Source organism: Sciurus carolinensis, chromosome 7 (genome assembly GCF_902686445.1).
Source record: "Sciurus carolinensis chromosome 7, mSciCar1.2, whole genome shotgun sequence".
Lineage (NCBI taxonomy): Eukaryota > Metazoa > Chordata > Mammalia > Rodentia > Sciuridae > Sciurus > Sciurus carolinensis.
The window spans coordinates 58,030,317-58,037,520 of NC_062219.1; positions in this window are offsets into that span (position 1 = coordinate 58,030,317).

Sequence of the window (7,204 nt, forward strand, 5' to 3'; positions counted from 1 at the left end):
TCTCTTCTCATCTACTAAATTGACAATTCAACTTATTCTTCATACTTTAAGAGGAGTGAACTTTTACCCTCAAAACACAAATCTGATCCCATTACTCCCACTTGTCTAAAATTCTTTTTTTTTTTTTTTTACGGTTTATTTATTTTTTTTAAACCATATTGACTTGTTGTTTATTTTTTGAGAACCAACTAGTTAACAAGCCCTAGAACATTCTGATCTTAATACAAATGCTTGATGTGCTTATTCTTTGTAACATTACAGCATATTTTATTTCAGTTGGTTGCTATATTATTTACCAAGGACTTTTTTAAAAATTTTTTTATTTTATTATAAACAAATGGGATACATGTTGTTTCTCTGTTTGTACATGGCGTAAAGGCATACCATTTGTGTAATCATAAATTTACATAGGGTAATGCTGTTTGATTCATTTTGTTATTTTTTCCCTTCCCCCCACCCCTCCCACCCCTCTTTTCCCTCTATACAGTCCTTCCTTCCTCCATTCTTGCCCCCCTCCCTAACCCTAACTCTAACCCTAACACTAACCCCTCCCACCCCCCATTATGTGTCATCATCCACTTATTAGCGATATCATTCGCCCTTTGTTTTTTTGAGATTGGCTTATCTCACTTAGCATGATATTCTCCAATTTCATCCATTTGCCTGCAAATGCCATAATTTTATCATTCTTTATGGCTGAGTAATATTCCATTGTATATATATATATATATACCACAGTTTCTTTATCCATTCATCAATTGAAGGACATCTAGGTTGGTTCCACAATCTGGCTATTGTGAACTGAGCAGCTATGAACATTGATGTGGCTGTATCTCTGTAATATGCTGATTTTAAGTCCTTTGGGTATATGTCAAGGAGTGGGATAGCTGGGTCAAATGGTGGTTCCATTCCAAGTTTTCTGAGGAATCTCCATACTGCTTTCCAGAGTGGCTGCACTAATTTGCAACCCCACCAGCAATGTATGAGTGTACCTTTTTCCCCACATCCTCGCCAACACCTGTTGTTGCTTGTATTCTTGATAATCGCCATTCTAATTGGGGTGAGATGGAATCTTAGGGTGGTTTTGATTTGCATTTCTCTTATTACTAGAGATGTTGAACATTTTTCCATATGTTTGTTGATTGCTTGTAGATCTTCTTCTGTGAAATGTCTATTCATTTCCTTAGCCCATTTGTCGATTGGATTATTTGCATTTTTGGTGTAGAGTTTTTTTTTTTTTTATAGATTCTGGAGATTAGTGCTCTATCTGAAGTATGATTGGCAAAGATTTTCTCCCACTCTGTAGGCTCTTTCTTTGCATTGCTGATAGTTTCCTTTGCTGAGAGAAAGCTTTTTAGTTTGAATCTATCCCAGTTATTGATTCTTGCTTTTATTTCTTTTGCTATGGGAGTCCTGTTGAGGAAGTCTGGTCCTAAGCCGACATGTTAAAGCTCTGGACCTACTTTTTCTTCTATAAGATGCACGGTCTCTGGTCTGATTCCGAGGTCCTTAATCCATTTTGAGTTTAGTTTCGTGCATGGTGAGAGATATGGGTTTAGTTTCATTCTGTTGCATATGGATTTCCAATTCTCCCAACACCATTTGTTGAAGAGGCTATCTTTTTTCCATTGCATATTTTTGGCCCCTTTGTCTAGTATGAGAAAATTGTATTTATTTGGGTTTGTGTCCATGTCCTCTATTCTGTACCATTGATCCACCTTTCTATTTTGGTACCAATACCATGCCGTTTTTGTTACTATTGCTTTGTAGTAGAGTTGAAGATCTGGTATTGCGATACCCCCTGCTTCACTCTTTCTACTGAGGATTGCTTTAGATATTCTGGGTTTTTATTCTTCCAGATGAATTTCATAATTTCTTGCTCTATTTCTGTAAGGTACATCATTGGGATTTTAATTGGAATTGCATTGAATCTGTATAGCACTTTTGGTAGTATGGCTATTTTGACAATATTAATTCTTCCTATCCAAGAACATGGAAGATCTTTCCATCTTCTGAGGTTTTCTTTAATTTCTTTCTTTAGTGTTCTGTAGTTCTCACTGTAGAGGTCTTTCACCTCTTTTGTGAGATTGATTCCCAAGTATTTTATTTTTTTCGATACTATTGTGAATGGGGTAGTTTTCCTAATTTGTCTTTCTGAAGATTCATCAATTATGTATAAAAATGCCTTAGATTTATGTGCATTGATCTTATATCCCGCTACTTTACTGAATTTGTCTAAAATTCTTAAGTGTTTTTGCACTACTTATTCCAAAGGACCTGTCATGGGCTACAAAATTCTGTGTGGAATGCTTCTTTTCTTGTCATTTCAAAGTCCACTCTTTTTTGTTGTTTTTATTACTTGTCCTTCATAAACACAACCAAAAACAACTTTTGTTAGATTTCATGAACATTCCATGTACCACAGGATCTTTGCCAATTCCATTCTCTCCACCCAGAGCACTGTTCTTATCCTATCTCCTTTGCCCAGATACCTTTTATTCATCTTTCAATTGGTAGGTTAAGTGTGTGTTTCATGGGAAAGCCTTTCTAGATGTTCTCAGTCTTCCACTGAATTTTTTTTTATCCTTTTAGAGAACTTGTTTCTAGTTTTGATTGTATATCCTGAGTGTAATTATTCAAAATATACTTAAGAAATATTTGTCTCCCCATAGATAGTATGATCGTGTTTTTGTAGCATAGTGCTTGAACTGTGGAAGGCACTTAATGTATACTGCTGAAAGAATAAATGAACATATTTATTTATAAACCTTTGTCTTTATTTCAGATTATTTCTTTGGGCTATATGCCCAGAGATGAAATGATCGGGTCAAAAGCTACACAATCAAAATGGCTTTTAATGCACAAACAGATGCATCAATAATGATGAAACATTTTCCCCAAAGGAACCCATTAATGAATAAAAGATAATCTGCAGAAAGTCTTAGGTGATTTAAAAAATCATCAGTTTTAATGATTTCCCCTCTTTGGTCCTCTTTTATTTCAGTCTTTTTTTTTTTTTCTTTTAGTGTTGAGTATTGAACCCAGGACCTTGAGCATGCTAAGCACATGCTCTACCACTGAGCTATACCCACAGCCTTTGTTTCAGCATTTACCTGTGACTTAATTTTCTACATATAGAGAGAACTTATTGTATATTACATATTTATATACATGATATACAGCAGAGGATAAGAAATGTCTGATTGATAGATGCAGGATCCAAAAGTTCTTTTCAGGTTATAATAATGGCCTCAGTAATTGAAGATGAACCCAAAGAGGGCAGGTGGAGGACCCTGGGCTTGATTGCATAGGTACTGAATGAGAGAGCGTGCTTTAGTGAGACCCATGGATGCTTCTCTTGGCTCAACTCCAGGGCTTCCTCTGCTGGCTTCATCGCCGCGTCCCCTGCTGTTTGTAGACCTACCAGCTGTTTTACTTTTCTCTGGTAGCTGCCTCTGTCTATGCCATTCCTTTGGTTTTTCTCCCTACCCAACTCTGTTTTCTGTTATGGTTTTTCTAGTTTGCCTATTGAAAGCACCCAGAAACCACTCCCGACATGGGAACTAACCCAAAAAGCTTTATTAGTAGACAAACAAAGTGTCTGCTCTTAAGGGCGAGAGTGAGAGAGGGAAAGAGTGAGAGTGAAAGTGAGAGAGAAAAGAGAGCAAATAGCAGGGGAATTACCCTTACGTAGTGAAAGCCTGTGGGCTAATTGAACCAATGACTGACAAGAAAGTTAACAATCTAGATTACAAAATGTTGTGTGAAGAGGGGGCAGAATCAGGGGAGAAATAGCTGCAGTCTTATTCCTTACACTTATTGATACTGTTACCTAAATATTTTCTCTCTTTCTTTCTCTTTCTTTGTCTCTTTGTCTCTCTCTCTTCTTTCCTTCCTTCCTAGGGATTGAACCCAGGGGTACTTAACACTGAACCACATCGCCAGCCCTTTTTTTTTTTTCCCCTTGGAGACAGGTTCTTGCTAAGTTTGCTTAGGGCCTAGGTTGCTGAGGTTGGCTTTGAACTTGCCTCAGCCTCCAGAGCTGCTGGAATTACAAGTATACCCCACTGCGCCCAGCACTTATGTATTTTTGTAAACCTAACATTTATACTTTAAAAGAATGTGTGTTTCCTCTTTGTTAGGTGAAGTGAATGTTCACATATGCCCTTTGATGAGGCTTGTCACTGAATATTTTGAATGTTCTATATTCATACCTATCTTTTTTTTTTTTCTGCTAGTTCTATCAGTTTCATAATAAAGGTGTTAAAAATCTATGGCTGTGGTAGTGAAATTTATTCTTGTAGTTCTGCCAAGTGTAGTTTTATTTTTAGTCTTTGTTGTTAGGTATAGGTTCAGGACAATGATAAACTGCCTTTTGATTCTCTAGCACTCTAATAATTATATTATTTTTGCTTTAAAGTTTATTTTACTCATGCTAATATTTATTTATGATGGGTAATTTTATGTGTCAATTTGGATAATATTTTGGATGAGATTAATTTGTGAACTGTGGTTGAAGTAGATTGTCCTCCATCATGTGGGTGGGCTTTGTCTAATCAACTGAAGGTCTGAATAGAACTAAAAGACTGGGCTCTTAGAGCAAGAGGGAATTCTCCAACTAATTGTCTTTGACTTCATCTGCAGCACTGGCTGTTTGGGTTACCAACTTTTGGATTGGAATTACACCATTGGGTCTCCTGGGTCTCAAATATGCTGGCCCACACAATAAACATTGGGTTTGCCAGCTTCGGTAAACATGTGGGCTGGTTCCTTATAATAAATCTCTTACACACACACACACACAAATTGGTTCTGTTTCTCTGCAGAACCTTGACAAATGCCAGGTACATATTATTTCCAATTCCTCTTTGAAATTCAAGGAAAAGTTAGTCTCTTAGAGCAAATAGCTGCTTTATTTTTATCTTTCATATGTAAAAAATAAAATCAGATCAAGTTAGAAAAAAGTTAAAAATTTATTGGCATTCAAAAAGTACATATTGTGTTGCAGGAGATTTTGAACTGTAGTAAGACACTCACCTTATTGCAGTTATAGCACAGTTTATAGTTACAGCACAATTTAATGCTGTGCTATAAAGGAGGAAGTACTTTGATTTCTCTTGTAATTGGCTGGTATGGTTAACTTTTTTTTCTTTAATACCAAACAGCTATTTAAGCTGATTTGTCTATAGTTGATTGGTTTAATTTCACTGAATCATACTGATAGGGACATATAGCTGATTGGTTTAATTTCACTGAATCATACTGATAGGGACATAAACTTATGTTTTGTGTTTATGGTGAGAGTTATTTAGGGGAATTGGGATGACTTAAGTTTTGGTTACATGGTCATAGACAGTTTAACTTGGGTATACCTAAACTGAGGCTTCCATATTTATTTTTCTTTCATACATATGACCTGAAACAAATTGTTTTAACTGTTGAATTTAGTCAATGTATAATGAATACATTTGAACTTAACTTATACTATTTTATTTTGTGTTTTTGACAGTGGAATTTATTATACAGACTGTCTTTTTAACACTAACAGTTGATATTCTTAGTGTTGGTATCCATAAGAAAGAAAATCTTTGATTCTTTAGGTAATGATGGATGAGCAGCCATTTGGCTTTTCTGATCCCCTACTGGACAACTTCCTTCCTGATGTGAAGCTCTGTGTAATCTGGTAGCCTCTAGGAACATGAAGCTATTTAACTTAAATTGTATTTAAGTACAAATTTAAAATTCAGTTGCATTAGTCACATTTTAAGCACCTAGTAGACATATTAGGTTAGTGGCTTCTATTTTGGGCAGTGCAAATTATAAAAATGTCTGTCACTGTAGCAATATCTATTGGACAAAGGTGTATTGCAGCTTCACAAGCCTTGGAACAGAGCTAGTCAGGAGACAGCATCATATTATAATGTTCTCCCAGTATCTTTTGGTTCTGTAGTGAACAGTGACCAGCATAGGGAGCACTAAGGAGAATGGAGGCTGCTAAGGGCTTCTGCTCCAACACATAAACTCTAGTTTTGGTGTCCACAGGACATGGATGTTAATCTATATGGAGGAAGAGACAGGGAACAATGGTGCCAAAACAAGTTTTATTTTGTATTTTGCAGTACATACAGGTGAGTGCTCTACCATTGAACTACACCCCCAGCCCAGAATCCCGACTTTAAGTGACTTAGGGAGGCCAAACAAGACTAAAGCATTTTCAGCTGAAGCCAGGTTGCAAAGGTTGGGCATGGTCCAAACTGGCCCACAGCATATGCCCTACCTTTGAAGTGTTGACTTCTCCCACCTTGTTGCCAGACTGGTTTAGTCTTATCTGAACCAACTGGTTAGGTGAAGATGATGTCAGTTACAGGCTAGACTGATTTAGGATGGCTTTGACAGGGAGCACCCGAACAGTACCAGCCACTTTCTGCCCCTTCATATCTTGTGTGGACAGGTGAGACTTATTTTTTCTACTTAATGCCCATCCATTGTAGGGATAGCTTTGCCTTTGCCTCTTTGAGGGAGAAGTTGAGAGTCAAACCCTTTGCTTCTCCCTTACTCAAGCAACACCTTAGCACTGGTAACAGATTTAAGAAGAATTTCTTCCTTAACTTTTCATTGTCAATTGTGTTCACCAGGCTCCTGTTGTGTCCCTGATGGGATTAATTCTTTCAAGTTTCAGCTGCTCAAATTTCCATTGGTGTTTAACTGCTGTGCACAGATGACAAATAGGATTTCTTCTCACTGATTTCCTTTCTATTACTTTCTTCCACACTTATTGGTATCCAGGTTTTTTATAACTCATGAAGTCTTTGCATTTCTCATTAGGATGTCATCACATTGTACCAAATACAATTTTTCTTTCATGCTGTTTTTATTCATGATGTTTTTATCATCCCCAAAGTTTCAACTTGGTGCTAGGTGTTGGTTAAGTACAGGGATGAAGCAAAAGGTAAGAGTGGTGTCCCAGCCTCCTGGAAGTTACTCAGTATGAGAAACAAATAAGCTATTGTTAAGTTTCTTACAGTGAAGGAAAAAGCGAATTTTGCTTTCGCATTTGTTTAACTTATTACTCCTCAAATTTGACATATGATATTTAAACAGGTCATTTATCTGGAAAAAAATATATATATCAACAGGCACGGTGGCGCGTGCCTGTAATCCCAGTCACTAGGCAGGCTGAGGCAGGAGGATATCAAGTTCAAAG